Here is a 21965-nt window from a genome sequence, read left to right as displayed (position 1 = left end):
ATAACTTAATTTCTCACACAGAAACATAAACAAACAAACCAAAAATAACCATGTAAAAATACATTCATTACTAACTTACATTGTAGACCATAGAATACATATAACAATTATAAAATTAACTTATTAAGGGTATTAACTTATATTATAAAACTTAACTTATTAAGAGTATTAATGTTGTAAATATGACAGCAAAGAGACAGATAAAAATAAAATAAAAACAAAAATCATGAAAAATATGAAACTTGGAACCTTAGTATCAACGTAAGCTAATTCTTGCCGTTTGTGTACAATGCTTTGGGAATTATTTTCATTAGTCACTCAGGAAATAGAAAAGTTGCATTAATCGTGTAGTATACCTGCAAAGGTCTTAAAGCAGCTCATTGGCACTGTCTCAGCTTTTTCATTTAGTGTGTTCTGTCCATGTTTTCTATTGTGAATGAAAATTTCCAGTTCTTCATGAAGATTGAGTTTGTGGACTTTTGTATTTTGTGAAGTGTTACGTCCTGTATTACTAAAGGAATGTCCTGTATCCTGGATGTATGTAGCTACAGCAGATTTATTCGGTGTGTAGTATCTAAATGCATTAATGTGTTGCTTGAATCTACACTCCTGGAAATGGAAAAAAGAACACATTGACACCGGTGTGTCAGACCCACCATACTTGCTCCGGACACTGCGAGAGGGCTGTACAAGCAATGATCACACGCACGGCACAGCGGACACACCAGGAACCGCGGTGTTGGACGTCGAATGGCGCTAGCTGCGCAGCATTTGTGCACCGCCGCCGTCAGTGTCAGCCAGTTTGCCGTGGCATACGGAGCTCCATCGCAGTCTTTAACACTGGTAGCATGCCGCGACAGCGTGGACGTGACCCGTATGTGCAGTTGACGGACTTTGAGCGAGGGCGTATAGTGGGCATGCGGGAGGTCAGGTGGACGTACCGCCGAATTGCTCAACACGTGGGGCGTGAGGTCTCCACAGTACATCGATGTTGTCGCCAGTGGTCGGCGGAAGGTGCACGTGCCCGTCGACCTGGGACCGGACCGCAGCGACGCACGGATGCACGCCAAGACCGTAGGATCCTACGCAGTGCCGTAGGGGACCGCACCGCCACTTCCCAGCAAATTAGGGACACTGTTGCTCCTGGGGTATCGGCGAGGACCATTCGCAACCGTCTCCATGAAGCTGGGCTACGGTCCCGCACACCGTTAGGCCGTCTTCCGCTCACGCCCCAACATCGTGCAGCCCGCCTCCAGTGGTGTCGCGACAGGCGTGAATGGAGGGACGAATGGAGACGTGTCGTCTTCAGCGATGAGAGTCGCTTCTGCCTTGGTGCCAATGATGGTCGTATGCGTGTTTGGCGCCGTGCAGGTGAGCGCCACAATCAGGACTGCATACGACCGAGGCACACAGGGCCAACACCCGGCATCATGGTGTGGGGAGCGATCTCCTACACTGGCCGTACACCACTGGTGATCGTCGAGGGGACACTGAATAGTGCACGGTACATCCAAACCGTCATCGAACCCATCGTTCTACCATTCCTAGACCGGCAAGGGAACTTGCTGTTCCAACAGGACAATGCACGTCCGCATGTATCCCGTGCCACCCAACGTGCTCTACAAGGTGTAAGTCAACTACCCTGGCCAGCAAGATCTCCGGGTCTGTCCCCCATTGAGCATGTTTGGGACTGGATGAAGCGTCGTCTCACGCGGTCTGCACGTCCAGCACGAACGCTGGTCCAACTGAGGCGCCAGGTGGAAATGGCATGGCAAGCCGTTCCACAGGACTACATCCAGCATCTCTACGATCGTCTCCATGGGAGAATAGCAGCCTGCATTGCTGCGAAAGGTGGATATACACTGTACTAGTGCCGACATTGTGCATGCTCTGTTGCCTGTGTCTATGTGCCTGTGGTTCTGTCAGTGTGATCATGTGATGATGTATCTGACCCCAGGAATGTGTCAATAAAGTTTCCCCTTCCTGGGACAATGAATTCACGGTGTTCTTATTTCAATTTCCAGGAGTGTAGTTCGGAAGCCTCGTCCGGTTTGACCGACATATTGTACAGGGCACTGATCGCTTTTTATCTTGTATCCACTTGAGTTGAAGAATTTATCTTTCCTGGTTTCTATATTGTGTGGCAGTCTGTTGCGGTTAAGAAAGCAACCCTTACATTATATGGTCTCAATAGATTTCTCATGTAAGTTAGAAATGATCTCTGAGGTAACACATTTCTTTACATAATTATAATCTTTGGTTTGCTTCTGTGAGACAAATTAAGTTAAAAATATGTATTTATGACGAAGTGCAGGGTTCTGTGAACTAGAACGGATTGTAAGTAACTTTATCACCGTTTACAATTTATAATCTCAGTGCAATATTACGCTAACAAGTGCCTGTTATACGTTTTTGTAGCAAAATGAAACCACAAAAAAAATACTGGCTGCGTCCAGCTAGCAAAAATACAACAAAATGACATTGTTCCACCTAAAGATGAAAGTCTAAACTCTCGAAACATGGCGTGGGATGAAATAAAACAGACTGACACAGATAATTGCCTTTAATTTTATCCTACACTTACAAACAAGACGAAATCGCACAACCAGGTTTCTGAAAGCAAACTTTCGGCAATTTGGTCAATAATACTGTCAGAAGTAGCACATAGTAAGTCTGTAATTTAATAATTATATTGCTTTTGCAAATTTTCTTAGAAACAAAGTACCGTTTCTATTAGCTAACCACAACGCATTTCGAAGTTTACTCCATAATCTGCAGGTGGAACATGTTCAATTTTAATTGATTTACGCTTAGTTTGCTAGCAACAAGACCTTATCGTGGATGGACGAAAATGCTTAGTCGTCTTGCAGTTTTAACTACATCAAAAAGTTTATCCGTATTTAAACTAAAATTTTCCTTGTTGCTATTAGTGTAAACAGAAACCACCGCTGTTTACTGTTTTTGAGGAAAAATAAACCTAGCATGAGCTATTAGAAGATAGTCAGCCAATTTCAAAGGGGGGGGGGGGGGGGCGGGGCTTGGAGGGGGACACAGCAAACGACGCCCTTGACTACAGATAAAATGATGGATGAATATCTAGTTTGTTGCAGACATGGTGGACTCATAGTCACTCTATGAAATTTAATCTAGTTGGTCACAACACAGGCAGCGACTGTGGTGGGAACAGGACAGGGAAGACTTTCGGTAGCTTCTCCGTCGTCGTCTATCACACTGAAACGTACAACGAAATACGTCGCTCCAACAACCTTATGTAATCAAAACTCTGAAAATCAATCGTATCAGAACTGTCCCGAAGATTCATTCCTTCGCTCACTACTTTTATGGTAACCAAGTTGATACTGCTCTTCTCCAAGAAGTTCTCACTGATGTGCTCGATGTCTTTGTGACGTTGACAGACATTCCCCCATCACAGCCACAATGCTCCGTGATGCTATACCGTTTACCAATATCCGGAGCACAATTCGTGAGAGAGCTATCTCTTGCACAGTCAATACGGTTCAAATAATAAACTCATACAACCTCCCTCTGGCTCTGCCAAGAGGCGGGAGAGATCTCTCTCCCTCAGGAACGAAATCTCCACGATCGCCGACCGGAGTGGCCGTGCGGTTCTAGGCGCTACAGCCTGGAGCCGAGCGACCGCTACGGTCGCAGGTTCGAATCCTGCCTCGGGCATGGGTGTGTGTGATGTCCTTAGGTTAGTTAGGTTTAATTAGTTCTAAGTTCTAGGCGACTGATGACCTCAGAAGTTAAGTCGCATAGTGCTCAGAGCCATTTGAACCATTTTTCTCCACTATCACTGGAATGGCGGCACTATGATTATTGGTGGCGACTTCAGACGCGTCGTCCGCAGCTGATGGTCTAGTGGCTAGCGTTGCTGCCTGTGGATCAGGGGGTTCCGGTTTCGAATCCCGGCTGGCTTGGGGATATTCTGTGCCCTGGGACTGGGTGTTTGCGTTGTCCTCATATTTCATCGTCATCGTCATTCGTGACAGTGGCTAGACTGGATGTGTAAACCACTGGACTGTGTAAAAATTGGGACTTCGTACGGGCGCTGATGACCGCGCAGTTGAGCGCCCGACAAACCAATCATCATCATCATCTATTGAAATTTAGCGCCAGTCGCATGAGAATGGCGCTAGTAGCGTGACTATGAGGATGCAAATCAGGTTTCTTTTAAATACACGCTGCAGCGGTCGCGAGTGTGAGTTACCTTTGAGAATGGAAGTGGTGAGTTTTTTGTCAAGAATGCCTTCAAGGCGAGAGAAGCCATTATCAGAACCACGCTGAATTTGAACTCGGTCATGTAATAGGCCAACGAGAAGGTATATGTTCCTTCCGTGACACTGCAGAAAGACTTGGCAGGAATGTAGCCACTTTACATGAAGGCTGGCAGCGGTGGTCACGAAAATTTACAGCCGCAGGAAGACAGGGCTCCGGACGGCTACGTGACACTGTCGAGAAGCGTGTGGCTCTGGCGCATCGTACTGTATCTGCAGCAGCAATTTGGGCAGCAGTTGGCACCATACTGACACAACAAACCGTTACAAATCGGTTACTTCAAGGACAGCTCCGAGCCGGACGATCTATAGTGTGCATTCCACTGACCCCAAACCACCACCACCTGCGACATCAGTGGTGTCAAACGAGAGCTCATTGGAAGTCACGGTGGAGGTCTGTCGAGTTTTGTGATGAAAGCTGATTGTACCTCGGTGCCAGTGATGGCCGTGTGTTGGTTAGCAGGTGGCCAGTTGAGGACCTTCAAGCAAGATAGACACACACCTGGAGTTATGGTCTGGGGTGCGATTTCGTATGACAGCAGTAGCCCTCTGGTGGTTATCCCACGCACCTTGACTGCAAATTTGTACCTGAATCTGGTTATTCGACCTGTTACGCTGCCATTCATGTACAGCATTCCAGGGAGTGTTTTCCAACAGGAGAACACTCGCCCATATACCGCTGTTGTAACCCAACACGCTCCAGAGTGTCGACATTTTCCCATTCAACGTTGTGGCGGTTACACAGGTTATTAATGTCACAGCATTTCACATTTGCAGTTGCTTATCTCGCGCTTACATTAACCTGTGATCATGCAATGTAAATCCCTTAAATATGTCACCTAAACAAATGTAGTCCCGAAATTTCCTTACTCTACAGTAATTTTTTTTAGGTGTTGCTATTTCTTTTCCCTTCAGTGTATTTACATGCGACGATATCCCAATAAGGTACAACTGAGAATTCATTATGCTAAACAACGATTGAAAATGATTTTCTGCAGATAGTCAAGAGACATCCATTTATGGCAACACTGTACGATAGTCTTATTATCAGAGCTTCAGAGACATTTATTAAAGGAGTACGGTTTCTGATAATGTCACCCATACCAAAATAAAATGTTTTGAAGCAAAAATAATAGATTCGGGGAAAGCATCTGAACAACATTCTAGTGCAATCCGAAACGAAAGTTGTGGTCTCAGGCGAGCGTGAGACTCCCATTTATTTATTTATTTTTAAGTCTTGCGCGCCGTAGAAACTTTATGATGCTACCGGAACTTTGATGCAATGGGCAGGCGACTCCATTCACAGCAAGCGATTCTCAAACATGTTCATGAGTAATTCAGTGAACTTAGTAACCCGCACCGAACTACAACGAAACCATAACAGACTTGCTTAACAGCCTGTACAGCCGAGTACAGGAGGTGGAAAGGCACCCTCTCGGAACAACGATCAATGATGAAGAATTGAATGTGTAGCTTTCAAGGCTGCGAAAGGGAAATCTCCAGATTCTAATGGACTTAGCGTCTCGAGTTTTATCAAACTTACTGGCCCATTTTGAAAGATACTTTTGCAGGAGATCCACTGGGTTACAGCAATTCATGAGGACATTAGTAGAAAAGTATGGCAATAAAAAAAATGGTATCAGCTCCGCCACTGGCATCGGAGAGTTGCTCCAGCCAGTCTAAATGTACGACCGACCCTCAATTGTACTGTTCTTTTCCTCCTTTATTGTAATTTCATCTCCCCCTCAACCTATGTGGGCGGGATGGGGTACTCTAAGTGATACAATCGACTCACTCTACAGCAGGCAGTTGGACATGTAAAACTAAAGAGAGGTATGCGGTAATACGAGTTCTCTAATGGATGATATTAGCGGAGCTTTTATCGTTAGTAATTTCTCTCTGTTTGATGCAAAAAAAAAAAAAAAAAAAAAAAAGAGGAGGGAGAGAATGTTTGGGTGACAGACATGAATGCATCCTGAGACGCAGGTATCCTTCGGAATGCAGTCAGTACCTGTATGTAGTTTGGAGATGTACTGCAACGCAGTAGCAGAATCCTCGTCCTCCTTCCAGTTCCTATATGATGCGCAGTCTTCCTAATTTTCCGGATCAGAAACACCACTGTACCTGCTTGGACTAACCGTTCTACTACCACGTATTGCAGAAGAAAGGTTTGTTTGGCGCTGGCATTACACGTTGTACACGGTTGGTGGAGCTACGACATGTTCCCATTTCCACTGAGTGGTCAAAAAAAAATAATAAAAATAAAAAAAGACTGTTCTATCGCATTAACTCGGCTCACCCTCTCTCTCCATAGGATACAGAGGGGTCTTAGGTATAGCGCTTTCTGACTTTCGTTCAGTTCAGACTTAAACTGGGACTATCACATGGCCGAAGCTGCAGACAGGCAAAAACCATGTTGGGGGTTTTTGCAGTATGGGATTCTTAGCAGATAGGTTCGAAAAAGGTGGCTCGTTTCGAGGTATGAGAGTGTCACGAATATGATTAACAAGTGGCTGTGATTATTAAGACATCTCCATAGGATCCAACGCAAGTATGTGGTTCATCTACATCTACATTTATACTCCGCAAGCCACCCAACGGTGTGTGGCGGAGGGCACTTTACGTGCCACTGTTGAATGGATAGACTTGTTTCCGAATTACAGACAGCATTTCTACCAGAAAGCGTTACACTATCAGCGACTCGTGTGTGTGTGTGTGTGTGTGTGTGTGTGTGTGTGTGTGTGTGTGTGTGTGTGTGTGTGTGTGTGTAGGACCGAGACCGCTTTTTATGCACGGGTGGCGGCAGCATAGTCGTTGTGATCGTGTTTTCAATAGCGCGGGCCTTACGCGGAATGTGTGCTGCCAGCGGTAGAATCCTTCTGTGCTCAGCTTCAAATGTCGGTTTTTCATAGTGTTCCTTGAAAATATTATAGTCTTCCCTCCAGGGATTCCTATTTGAACTACCTGGGGAGTGTAATCCGACTGCTGAAGAAAAAAATTACTCTCCATGCAGTGTCACTCATGATCAATTTAATTAGCCTGTCAACGTGAAATTTCAGTCGTCACGTACACAGGGAGTGACAACCATTGTAACAAAATCAGATATATTGCGGGATTTATAGAGTGGTACATAGAATAAACCTGATATTTACAGCTTCTCTGTTATGTTAAATGGTTCAAATGGCTCTGATCACTATGCGACTTAACTTCAGTCGACTAGAACTTAGAACTAATTAAACCTATCTAACTTAAGGGCATCACACACATCCATGCCCGAGGCAGGATTGGAACCTACGACCGTAGCGGTCGCTCGGCTCCAGGCTGTAGCGCCTAGAACCGCACGGACACACAGGTCGGCTCTGTTGTTACCTTCGTATGTGACGAGGCATTTGGCTACTTTGAGAGAGTTGGAAATTGAGGAGGCGTCCTGTGATCTTAGCACTCCGTCATGAGTCAAAAATAAGTTTAATATTCTAGACCTCTGATGCATGTCGTAACAGATATTAAGCTAATTGGAACAGATTTTTTCCTACCTGTTGAGAAAGTACTTAGAGGAAATGTAGCCTACGCTATAATGTTATGAGATTTTTATAACAAGTAACGACACTTTAGCGATGTGAGAAAGCATGTATGCCTCGATTTCTTCTTTCTTCGAAAATAACTTGTATAAAAGAGAGAACTCTACATTTCGCTTGAGAAGTTAGAGGTTTATGGTCAACAACACTGCTGTCTCGAAATGGGTAAAGTGGATTTTTTTTTTTAAGTGGGGGTGGGTGGGATGACTCTACATCGAGGCGGAATTGGTTAGAACTACTGTATACATCCAAGCTGGAGCTGCTTGTTTCGCAGTGCACAGCGGCTGTCTGTAGCGGTGGTCATTAGGAGTCGGCGACCAGAAGTAACAAATTAGCCCAGCCTGTGATGTGCGGTTAGGTACAAAGAATGCGCCCGACCTGTCTGATCTTGTCTGTAGTAGCGGGGGCTAACGAAGTGACCAGTGTGCTGGGTGAGAGGCGACAGAAGTGGACGTGTATGTTGCGTCAGAGAAGAGTCAGAATGCACTGAACGTGATGATAATATCCGAATTCCTACCACGCCACTCCAATCATTCCCGGATTTCCTGCATGGCTGGGGGTGGTGCACTTCGGCATATACACACGTCCATGGCTGTGGCCGCAGCGGTAGTTCTCATCGACCTCTGAGTGTTGGCGCCGGTGACGTATGAGAGGACTGGCGTGCTGCGTGTGGACCTCGGGACATGAGCGTGCGGAATGTGCGAATATTTCAGCGATCTCCAAAATCTCGCCATGACAACTACTGCTACGGACTGGGTCGTGGTTTAAGTATGTCATGTTTAGTGCTTCTCAATACATCGTAGTAGTCTGTCTTGCAGAGGTATTTGTTATTGTCACTATCCCATCACGTGGTAGACCCTTTCCTCCCTCCTTCTTCGTCCCAGTGTAGCGGAGAGAACCAATTTAGGAATTATATAGTGCTTTAAGAAAGAAAATACACTTAGCCACCTATAGTGGTCGGAAATTCCATAACCATGAAGGTACAAATTCATGTCAAAATTTGAAATTCCACCTATCATTTCATACATCACTGCTTCCAGTCATGACGTCAAATAATAAGTTTTCGATCATAACACTACTGATCATGCACGCGAACTACTGCCCTGTGTCGATCTTCTTATTTCAAGTAGTTTTAAACAGTGTGTGTGTGTGTGTGTGTGTGTGTGTGTGTGTGTGTGTGTGTGTGTGTGTGAAATAGCTACCGAGTCCGCCTTATATTCCCTACAGCACGATCATATGACCAGAAATTGATTATTTATTAACTTTAGCTGTATTTCAGGATCGATTCCCAGTCAGGTATTTGCTTTGGAAGGAAGCATGCGGTGCTATCCGACATGTTTGTTCACGCATGCAGAAATAGGACATGATCACTTGAGATAACAGCCGACAGCGGTGCGGCGAGCTCTGTGTTGCTAGTGTCAGTCTGGCACACGTTGACTGTGGGCAGCCCACGTGGGTGGCGAGACGCAAGAAAGTTTTTCAGATATGTTTAAGTGATCTGTGGCTGTGTAATTATGTGTTCCCTTACGTGATCGGAATGAAAAAGCGCCACAATTGTTTAAATATTCATACCCCACTTTGTATCCTGTAATTGGTTTCAATAAACAATATTCCACACATTATCTAAATTCTTTAAACAATATTAAACACACTGCAATCGATTTCCTGGCAAAGTCTTCAAGTAAATAAACAGTATTCCATATATTGCCTTGTATCCCATAAATTGTTTAAATGAACAATATTCCACAAAATGTCTAATTTTTTTAAACAATACTCCATGCACTGCAATCGATTTCCTGGCAAAGTCTTCAAGTAAATAAACAGTATTCCATATATTGCCTTGTATCCCATAAATTGTTTAAATGAACAATATTCCACAAAATGTCTAATTTTTTTAAACAATACTCCATGCACTGCAATCGATTTCCTGCCAGATGACCAATGAACTGAGTCTTTTTCCCGCCAACTTCCAGGTGGGAGAGTGGAGGCGGAGAGCAGAGGTATTTTCCAGAGAGGTAGTGGTTAATTATTTGATTGACTAATTAAATCAATCAAATAGATATAAAAAGTGTGCTTGTATCGGTGATGGAAGTTCCCAGATGTGTGGGGGAGGGGAAAGGGAAGCAGGAAGGGCGTGGAAGGGGTGCAGGTTTCTTCTTAAACAACTTAACCAAACAATGGGTGAAGGACCTGTCAATCAAAAGGATGGATTTTCCCCAGGGAGTCATAATCCTCTTAGCAGAACAATAGGTTAAGGACCTGTCAATCAAAAGAGAACAATAGGTTTGCTCCTGTATGGATAGTTGCCCCTGATGTAAGCAACCCACAATGTGGGGTGATGCCCACTTTGTCCCACTACTAACGTTTGTCTTCTTCATAGCCATCTTGCAAACGCTTATCGCTCTTAAATCCTTGTTTCACTCGTAGCAGAATCACCAACTGCAATATTGAAAATTTCTAAATCTATATTCCATTTTTATAGGAAAATTTAATACAAATTCCCTGATCCATTTTGAGAACAATCAATAATCGCCACTTGTAAGCAAACAGATGTAACCTTCTTGACAACTGACAACAGACTGAACACCCAACAGACTGAACACCCAATATGGCTGGCAGTGTACAGATATGTTTCAGATATACTGAGCAACACAACGACGGAAAATCGCACGAACCGAACTAATACGACCCGCGAAATTACAGATTTCCAAATACTTTTTGAACACACCTCGTATAATCAACATTATGATGAGTGTTACTAACACAACCGGTTAGTTGACACAATCTATCAATTGCGCAGTACACGGAGTGCCATACACTCTTGATATTAGACACACTTGGTTTCTTAAGACATACTATGTGTTGTCCTGCTATAGTGTAGTTTGAACACTCTGTAGATATAAAACTTAACCTCTGGCGCTGCTGTTGTCGCTGGTGTCGGAGCTTTTCGTGAAAATGTAAATATCCGCCTCTTAAGGATTACATTCAGTGATTAAATGGCTTTCAATATTAGTAAGACTCTCGTTTAAGCCGTGCCACTCCACTTTACTTAATTGGATACTTAATCGTTGCTGTACATTTTCCAGTTCTGTAGCTTCTGCGTTCTCTTTTTCAGGAGCTAATCCTACACTAATGCGTCTGGACTTGCATTTAGTTAAGTAAAACGTATTCAGCAACGTGAGACATTGAAGACTAGCTAGACTAACAAATTGGGGAAAACCCTCAAATGCTGTCCACTCATTATGATAGAGCACATCAGTCTGGAGTGATGGCTGCGAAGAGTGAAAGTCCACGTCAGTACAGAAAAATGAGTTGGCCAAAAACAGAATTTCGTCATAGGTTGAATTAGAGTTGAAAGCAAAATGGGTCCGAGGAAATAAATATGTAATGAGTTGAAATAGTGTCTTAGGAAGTAAGTATGCAGTAGGTAAAAATAGAAATAAGTAGGTCATTAGCTAAAACTGAACTGTCTGTGGAAGTACTTAGATCATTAGGTAATACGGAAACGTCCAAGGAAATGTCATGTAGTGTCGCCCTACCGTGCCCTCGGACACAACCCCATCCTAAAACAGAATAAGAATAGCAAATAGGTCAGGGGGTGGTGTCAAAGGACTGGTGGGTACATACTACTCACATCTTAAAGGTCAGCTTTAAAAGTTTGTCTTTACCAACTACACTGGCAGGCTCGGCCTTTCTAGTGTGAAACAGTGTGCGATGCTGCTTCTCAGCTGTATGCGTCAGAAATCCCAGAGAAATGGCTTTTGCCTTGTCCAGAACTAAATTGAAACCTTGAAACCGTAAAGCCAGACTGTGACGATCAACATTGCTGCCATCCCACTGACATATAGACATACCTGTCGATACCTTTTGAACTTCAGCTACGTGCCCTTAAACCCAGAACGGCCGAATCAGCTTTCCGCGAAAAACATTTATGTGCGCTTGATGGCGACAGCTGCATGTAATCCCACTGTGATCAAGAACCCGCAGGTTTAACGGAACACGGCATGGGGCAATATCCACAGATTCCTTTTTACCAACGCGCATATCTTTCTGTGTTATCTTCTCGTTAATGACAAGATCTCAACGAATGAAAAACTACGTAAGATTCACCTCAGTGCGACTGCAGCGTGAGTTTTGTTGAAAATCTGACTCCCTGATACCAAGATACGCATGTGGCAGTGCAACGGAGATATGGACGTACTTCACGCGAAAATTAGCACTGCTTCACCGGACAACCAGCAGTCACATAATTACTTGGGAACTGCTTCGAACAGACAAACTCAATTTCCAGCGACCACAAAAAACACTGCTTCATGGATGATGGGACACACAGCAGCGTATATAATAGAAATCAGACAAGCGAATATCAACGACTACTTTGCCTATATCATATAAGAATTTTTGGAGGACCACAGAAGACCCAGACCACAAGATGATTTATGGGAAACTTGTAGGATAACGTGGATCGTATGATGTACATAATTATACTGTCTCGACCTGTTGAATACGATAGATTAATAACCACGAGAGATGTTGCAAGGAGCGTCATCCAGACGGAAATACTTAGATAGGAAAGTGATATTACTTCCCTCGAGCAAAACTTCTTTTTGTTCCCAAAGAAACTATATGATTTCTTAATGGCATATCACATTTTTCGGACTATAAAATTTCGATTTTTAGAAAGAAGTTGTTCTAAGTTATTTTCAAGAAAGAAGAATTTCAATTTTCCTCGCCGAGGAGCAGATTCACAATTGCAGTGAAGTCGAGATTTATTTGTTAGTATAAAATGGAATTTTAATTTCAAGAACATCTTTTTTTAAGAATAAAAATTTCTTTGTTTTATGGAGTAACAAATTTTTAGTTTAACAGAGATAGAAGTTTATTTTCAAGCAAATTTACATTATAAAGACAAATTAAGGCAAAGAAGCTAGCCGGAGAAAACAAAGGAGAGAGAATAGATGGGCTTGCTAGGTTGTCACATTCCTGTTGCCGTATTGCATTTGGCGGAGAAACCTGTTTACCTACAGTTACAGTATGTTAGCTATAAGACTGATACACTGATCTTGTATGTAGACAAATGTCTGCTTTTTATTCTTCTTTAAAAGAAGTATATAGTTGTTCATAGCAATGTTAATAAATAGCTAAGTACCTTAATGACTTGAGTTCTTTTAATTTTTGAAAATCCCATCAGTTCATCTACACACATTATTAATTAAAGTCCCCCGCCGAAATTTTCTGTCTGTATGCGACAGCGAAGCTCAGGTACTATTGTAAAGATTTTGATACCGTTTTAATTGGTAGACTGAGTCAAAATGGTGAAGGTTTGTGAATACAATGTACTACCACTACACCAGACAACTAGTCCGGTCGTAGGAATTTGATACTACCCGCCCAAACCCCTGGCAGGCCGCTAGTAACAATAAACTCTGAACAAGTTAGATGCTAAGCAAGTAAGTTGATTAGTCGCTATAACTGTCGAGCCTTCCCCCATGAACCATGGACCTTGCCGTTGGTGGGGAGGCTTGCGTGCCTCAGCGATACAGATGGCCGTACCGTAGGTGCAACCACAACGGAGGGGTCTCTGTTGAGAGGCCAGACAAACATGTGGTTCCTGAAGAGGGGCAGCAGCCTTTTCAGTAGTTGCAGGGGCAACAGTCTGGATGATTGACTGATCTGGCCTTGTAACATTAACCAAAACGGCCTTGCTGTGCTGGTACTGCGAACGGCTGAAAGCAAGGGGAAACTACAGCCGTAATTTTTCCCGAGGACATGCAGCTTTACTGTATGATTAAATGATGATGGCGTCCTCTTGGGTAAAATATTCCGGAGGTAAAATAGTCCCCCATTCGGATCTCCGGGCGGGGACTACTCAAGAGGACGTCGTTATCAGGAGAAAGAAAACTGGCGTTCTACGGATCGGAGCGTGGAATGCCCGATCCCTTAATCGGGCAGGTAGGTTAGAAAATTTAAAAAGGGAAATGGATAGGTTAAAGTTAGATATAGTGGGAATTAGTGAAGTTCGGTGGCAGGAGGAACAAGACTTTTGGTCAGGTGATTACAGGGTTATAAATACAAAATCAAATAGGGGTAATGCAGGAGTAGGTTTAATAATCAATAAAAAATCGGAGTGCGGGTTAGCTACTACAAACAGCATAGTGAACGCATTATTGTGGCCAAGATAGACACAAAGCCCATGCCTACTACAGTAGTACGAGTTTATATGCCAACTAGCTCTGCAGATGATGAAGAAATTGATGAAATGTATGACGAGATAAAAGAAATTATTCAGGTAGTGAAGGGAGACGAAAATTTAATAGTCATGGGTGACTGGAATTCGTCAGTAGGAAAAGGGAGAGAAGGAAACATAATAGGTGAATATGGATTGGGGGAAAGAAATGAAAGAGGAAGCCGCCTTGTAGAATTTTGCACAGAGCATAACTTAATCATAGCTAACACTTGGTTCAAGAATCATAAAAGAAGGTTGTATACCTGGAAGAATCCTGGAGATACTAAAAGGTATCAGATAGATTATATAATGGTAAGACAGAGATTTAGGAACCAGGTTTTAAATTGTAAAACATTTCCAGGGGCAGATGTGGACTCTGACCACAATCTATTGGTTATGACCTGTAGATTAAAACTGAAGAAACTGCAAAAAGGTGGGAATTTAAGGAGATGGGACCTGGATAAACTGAAAGAACCAGAGGTTGTAGAGAGTTTCAGGGAGAGCATAAGGGGACAATTGACAGAAATGGGGGGAAAGAAATACAGTAGAAGAAGAATGGGTAGCTCTGAGGGATGAAGTAGTGAAGGCAGCAGAAGGTCAAGTAGGTAAAAAGACGAGGGCTAATAGAAATCCTTGGGTAACAGAAGAAATATTGAATTTAATTGATGAAAGGAGAAAATATAAAAATGCAGTAAATGAAGCAGGCAAAAAGGAATACAAACGTCTCAAAAATGATATCGACAGGAAGTGCAAAATGGCTAAGCAGGGATGGCTAGAGGACAAATGTAAGGATGTAGAGGCTTGTCTCACTAGGGGTAAGATAGATACTGCCTACAGGAAAATTAAAGAGACCTTTGGAGAGAAGAGAACCACTTGTATGAATATCAAAAGCTCAGATGGCAACCCAGTTCTAAGCAAAGAAGGGAAGGCAGAAAGGTGGAAGGAGTATATAGAGGGTTTATACAAGGGCGATGTACTTGAGGACAATATTATGGAAATGGAAGAGGATGTAGATGAAGACGAAATGGGAGATAAGATACTGCGTGAAGAGTTTGACAGAGCACTGAAAGACCTGAGTCGAAACAAGGCCCCGGGAGTAGACAACATTCCATTAGAACTACTGATGGCCTTGGGAGAGCCAGTCATGACAAAACTCTACCATCTGGTGAGCAAGATGTATGAGACAGGCGAAATACCCACAGACTTCAAGAAGAATATAATAATTCCAATCCCAAAGAAAGCAGGCGTTGACAGATGTGAAAATAACCGAACTATCAGTTTAATAAGTCACAGCTGCAAAATACTAACGCGAATTCTTTACAGACGAATGGAAAAACTGGTAGAAGCGGACCTCGGGGAAGATCAGTTTGGATTCCGTAGAAATATTGGAACACGTGAGGCAATACTAACCTTAAGACTTATCTTAGAAGAAAGATTAAGAAAAGGCAAACCTACGTTTCTAGCATTTGTAGACTTAGTGAAAGCTTTTGACAACGTTAACTGGAATACTCTCTTTCAAATTCTGAAGGTGGCAGGGGTAAAATACAGGGAGCGAAAGGCTATTTACAATTTGTACAGAAACCAGATGGCAGTTATAAGAGTCGAGGGGTATGAAAGGGAAGCAGTGGTTGGGAAGGGAGTGAGACAGGGTTGTAGCCTATCCCCGATGTTATTCAATCTGTATATTGAGCAAGTAATAAAGGAAACAAAAGAAAAATTCGGAGTAGGTATTAAAATTCATGGAGAAGAAGTAAAAACGTTGAGGTTCGCCGATGACATTGTAATTCTGTCAGAGACAGCAAAGGACTTGGAAGAGCAGTTGAACGGAATGGACAGTGTCTTGAAAGGAGGATATAAGATGAACATCAACAAAAGCAAAACGAGGATAATGGAATGTAGTCGCATTAAGTCAGGTGATGCTGGGGGAATTAGATCAGGAAATGAGACACTTAAAGTAGTAAAGGAGTTTTGCTATTTGGGGAGTAAAATAACTGATGATGGTCAAAGTAGAGAGGATATAAAATGTAGACTGGCAATGGCACGGAAAGCGTTTCTGAAGAAGAGAAATTTGTTAACATCGAGTATAGATTTAAGTGTCAGGAAGTCGTTTCTGAAAGTATTTGTATGGAGTGTAGCCATGTATGGAAGTGAAACATGGACGATAACCAGTTTGGACAAGAAGAGAATAGAAGCTTTCGAAATGTGGTGCTACAGAAGAATGCTGAAGATAAGGTGGGTAGATCACGTAACTAATGAGGAGGTATTGAATAGGATTGGGGAGAAGAGAAGTTTGTGGCACAACTTGACTAGAAGAAGGGATCGGTTGGTAGAACATGTTTTGAGGCATCAAGGGATCACAAATTTAGCATTGGAGGGCAGCGTGGAGGGTAAAAATCGTAGAGGGAGACCAAGAGATCAATACACTAAGCAGATTCAGAAGGATGTAGGTTGCAGTAGGTACTGGGAGATGAAGAGGCTTGCACAGGATAGAGTAGCATGGAGAGCTGCATCAAACCAGTCTCAGGACTGAAGACCACAACAACAACTGTCGAGCATTTCTTGCTCGAAATGTGGAGATGATTATCCTCACTCTGGTGCGGAGGAAATTATTCTCGCTACAGGTCAGGCCAGCGTATTGTCGGCCTGTGGTATGGTTGATGGTCCAGTTCCACAATGCCCCAATTGCGGGATTGACCCGAGTTTTCGTGTAGCAGACGTTTTGAATACAGCCTTGGGAGGCGCAGAGCGAGATTTCAAAGCCCAGTTCTGCACCCTCTGCACCGCCGCGATTTGACAGCGGCCTTTCCCCCACACCACGGCCGCGTAATCCAACGCTCGTCTGAAAAGTGTCAGGTAGAGCAGGGGTCTCCAAACATTTTAGCCTAAAGGTTACACTGGCTCTTCAACAAGTTCCAAGGCCCAAGACGGACCTAGCTGCAGTCTACATTTTCTCGACGTCTGATCCCCTATAACTGCTCGGAACTCCTCTGTACAATTCGGAAGCTTTCGTGATGCTTACCACTGCCGCCAACCTCTACGAACTGACACTGAGTGGCACTGCAATAGTAATTAGGCTGTGGACTGCTTGTTGTTTGACCATGGGTCTTAATTTTATTTCATATACATTTCAACAAATGAATACCACTGGTGAAGATCGTTGTAACGCGAAACCTTGTTACTTCTGCACTCCAAGTGGTCAGAGTGGTGCGAACGGCATATGGTCATCAGCACTGTGGGATATCTTAACACCGCAACATCCTTCGACACGCGGCGGCAGTAGTAGTTACGTCTTCGTTCCCTGCGGTCATCGCTGCCATGGCTCAAGAAACGTTGAACAGACTACATTCCATCATACCAATATACTGTAGTGTTGAATTACGCGCAAGTTTTCGATCCAGGAGTAGACGATGACTGAGATGTCTATGGCACAGGGAGCGGAGGTGGACTCCAGTCTGCAATTTCTGTTAGCATTTTACTGCCGCGGTGACGCGTGACGTATTCCGAAGAGTAGAGAAGTGCAGTAGTACAGCATCATCTTCCGGGTAATGATAACATAAGCGATCTGAAAAGCCAAATTTCGGGGCTAGTGTGGTTTGCGACTGTAGTTTCTTAGTGAAGATACAGCGTGCTTAACATTGAATATTTAACTTAATTAAAATTGCCGGAAAGATAAATCCAGTGCAGTTCTTTACACCTCTAATACTATTAACTGGCATCATTTTCATTTGCAGTTACATCCCTTTTGTGTGAATATGAATATGGAAAAGAAACGGAAGATGGTGAGTGCAGAAATTACGAAGAGCACTGGTGACATCAGTCTTACGTGATTGAGTCAAGTAATAAGACAATGTGCATAATTGGCAATGAAACAATCTCGTGCTAATTTCCGCTCGGCTCACTCAATAACAAAACGTGGAAAAGTGCCTATTGGCTTCTGTCTCGCGTTCTTCGGCCGACGTTCGTCTGATGATTTTACTGACGTTTCGCCAACACGAGTGGCTGGCATTGTCAAAGCTTCACGCTCCATTGCCGGTGATGAACAGGAGTCGAGCTCGCAGACGCTGACTATACGTACCTCGGGCGGCAACGTTCGAGGGCTTCTCCGCGGTCATTTCCAGTGCTGTTCTCCTCTTGCTACCTGCGACGGTCGTTCGCTGCAGTACGGGAAGCCAGGACCCGTTTACCGTAAGGCTTTCTTCTTTCCTGTTGAAGCTATTCCCGTGTTTTTATATTTCTACAGCTTCTCTGAACAAGCGGGTGTGATTGTGCTCCTCTACAGCCAAAACTTCTGTGTCGGCGAATTTTATTACGTGGCCGGTCTCACTCAGCGCTTGCTCTATCACGGCCGATTTCTCCACCTGCAACAACCTGCAATGTCGCTTACGTTCTTTGATCCTGGTGTTTATTGATCGGCCAGTCATTCAGACGTAAACTTTTCAGCTTGTGCATGGTAGGCGGTATATTCCCGACATTGCAAGTGAGTCCCTTTTATGCTTTGCCCATCTAAGACATTCTTTGATCTTCCTTGTCTGTTTGAAAATCGTCTTTACGCCGTGTTTGCGCAATATACGGCCGATTCAGTCAGTCACTCTGGGAATGTATGGCAGAAAGGCTGTACCGGACATTTCTTTTTCTGATTTCTTACTTCGCCGAGTGTTGGGCTCTGTTACACTTCTAATATAATTTGTGGAGTATCCATTCCCCTTCAGAAAACTTTCCAGGTGTTGCATTTCAAGTCTGAGGTGCTACGGCTCACATATTCGTCCTGCTCGCGTTGCGAGCGTATTAATAATCATGCCATCCTTTGTGACCAGCACATCTAGAAATGGTGGTTTTTTTGTCCTGATCTGTTCTTCACTATGGCTCCACACAACGAAAGTATCATAGACGTATGTGTAACACACCTTAGGTTTACAAGTCGCCAAGTCCAGTGCCTGTGCTTCGAATTGTTCTATGAAGAAGTTGGCCACCACTAGACCAAGAGGACTACCCATAGCTACGCCTTCCAGCTGTTCGTACAAATTGCCATTCCACGTGAAACAGCTCGTGATGAGACATGCATGAAAGCGCTTTGCGATGTCTTGAGGGAAAATTGAACCGATGTGCTCCAGAGAGTCACTGTGTGGCACTTTCGTAAACAAAGACACAATATCACAGCTGACCAGAATGTCATTTGGTACAAGTTTTAGTTTCTTCCACTTCTCAATGGAATGTCCTGAGTCCTTTATGTATGTGTCGGTCTTCCCCACTTGCGGCTGGAGCAGAGAGGCCAGTTTATACGTCGGTGAGCCAGGAGCGCTAACAATGGGTCTTAGTGGAATGTTGTTCTTATCGATCTTAGATAATCCATACAGCCGAGGTGGTAGGGCTTCTGTGTTGCGCAGGTTTCTCTGTATGTCCACCGGCAGAAAAGACGCCCTGATTAACAGATTCGTATTCCGTGTGATACGCTGCGCTTAGTTTTCGGTACGTCGTCGGATCTAATAGGTCTCGGATCTTTTGCTCATGATCTTCGGTCTTCATTGCGACGGTCGCATTCCCCTTATCGGCAGGCGGTACCAATATACTCTTGTCGGTGTTAAGATTCTTAATAGCTTGTACCTCTTCTTTCTTCAGATTTCAAGTTGGTGGCTTTGCTCGGCGCAGTATCCTGGCTGTTTCAGTGCGTATTTCCTCTGCCCTTTCACAAGGAAGGGTCCGAATTGCCGCTTCGGTGTTAGCTATGATGTCCTCCACAGGTATAGTTCTTGGGATGATCCCCTCCCGTGAAGAAGGCCTCGGACGTTGGTGCGCCAGGTACATATATTCTGCGGCCACGAGCTCGGCTCCAGTTCACCACCGCCAAGGGAGGGTGAAGCTCTGACAGTGCCAGCCACTCGTGCTGGCGAAATGTCAGTAAAATCATCAGACGAACGTCGGCCGAAGAACCCGAGACCGAAGCCAATAGGCAGATTGTCAACAAGTGGCCACGAAAGCCTGAACAATTTTGAATTTACTGAAGACTAATTACTGCAGGATTACATGATTGCGGCAGGTGAAGAAATGTGTCCAGAAGAAGCTAATTTATTTTAAAAAAACTCAGTTTGTTAGTAAGCATTGTGGCTTGCAGAGTAAATAATATTACTGAAAATATACACTCCTGGAAATTGAAATAAGAACACCGTGAATTCATTGTCCCAGGAAGGGGAAACTTTATTGACACGTTCCTGGGGTCAGATACATCACATGATCACACTGACAGAACCACAGGCACATAGACACAGGCAACAGAGCATGCACAATGTCGGCACTAGTACAGTGTATATCCACCTTTCGCAGCAATGCAGGCTGCTATTCTCCCATGGAGACGATCGTAGAGATGCTGGATGTAGTCCTGTGGAACGGCTTGCCATGCCATTTCCACCTGGCGCCTCAGTTGGACCAGCGTTCGTGCTGGACGTGCAGACCGCGTGAGACGACGCTTCATCCAGTCCCAAACATGCTCAATGGGGGACAGATCCGGAGATCTTGCTGGCCAGGGTAGTTGACTTACACCTTCTAGAGCACGTTGGGTGGCACGGGATACATGCGGACGTGCATTGTCCTGTTGGAACAGCAAGTTCCCTTGCCGGTCTACGAATGGTAGAACGATGGGTTCGATGACGGTTTGGATGTACCGTGCACTATTCAGTGTCCCCTCGACGATCACCAGTGGTGTACGGCCAGTGTAGGAGATCGCTCCCCACACCATGATGCCGGGTGTTGGCCCTGTGTGCCTCGGTCGTATGCAGTCCTGATTGTGGCGCTCACCTGCACGGCGCCAAACACGCATACGACCATCATTGGCACCAAGGCAGAAGCGACTCTCATCGCTGAAGACGACACGTCTCCATTCGTCCCTCCATTCACGCCTGTCGCGACACCACTGGAGGCGGGCTGCACGATGTTGGGGCGTGAGCGGAAGACGGCCTAACGGTGTGCGGGACCGTAGCCCAGCTTCATGGAGACGGTTGCGAATGGTCCTCGCCGATACCCCAGGAGCAACAGTGTCCCTAATTTGCTGGGAAGTGGCGGTGCGGTCCCCTACGGCACTGCGTAGGATCCTACGGTCTTGGCGTGCATCCGTGCGTCGCTGCGGTCCGGTCCCAGGTCGACGGGCACGTGCACCTTCCGCCGACCACTGGCGTCAACATCGATGTACTGTGGAGACCTCACGCCCCACGTGTTGAGCAATTCGGCGGTACGTCCACCCGGCCTCCCGCATGCCCACTATACGCCCTCGCTCAAAGTGCGTCAACTGCACATACGGTTCACGTCCACGCTGTCGCGGCATGCTACCAGTGTTAAAGACTGCGATGGAGCTCCGTATGCCACGGCAAACTGGCTGACACTGACGGCGGCGTTGCACAAATGCTGCGCAGCTAGCGCCATTCGACGGCCAACACCGCGGTTCCTGGTGTGTCCGCTGTGCCGTGCGTGTGATCATTGCTTGTACAGCCCTCTCGCAGTGTCCGGAGCAAGTATGGTGGGTCTGACACACCGGTGTCAATGTGTTCTTTTTTCCATTTCCAGGAGTGTATTAAGTCAATTGTCTGAGAATACTCGAGCGTAGAGTGGTTCTCTTTGGCTCTGGATGAGTCAACAGATGTTTCAGATACTGCACAGGTGTTAATTTTTATGAACGGTATAAAAAGCACTGTTATGTTCATAGCACTCACGGCACGGGCAAGGGAGAAGATATTTTTAAATGCAGTTAATTCAAACAATCTTCAATGAAAAACTTAAGGTGTAGCTCAACTGATGGTGACAAAAACGTGTGGAAAAAACAAAGATGGTGGTGTACTCGTTTCAACAGTATTTATGCGGAAAATGCTTGGATATGTCAGA

Source organism: Schistocerca cancellata, chromosome 4 (genome assembly GCF_023864275.1).
Source record: "Schistocerca cancellata isolate TAMUIC-IGC-003103 chromosome 4, iqSchCanc2.1, whole genome shotgun sequence".
Lineage (NCBI taxonomy): Eukaryota > Metazoa > Arthropoda > Insecta > Orthoptera > Acrididae > Schistocerca > Schistocerca cancellata.
The sequence above is the reverse complement of the archived record's forward strand: the minus strand, read 5'-3'. Positions refer to the sequence as shown.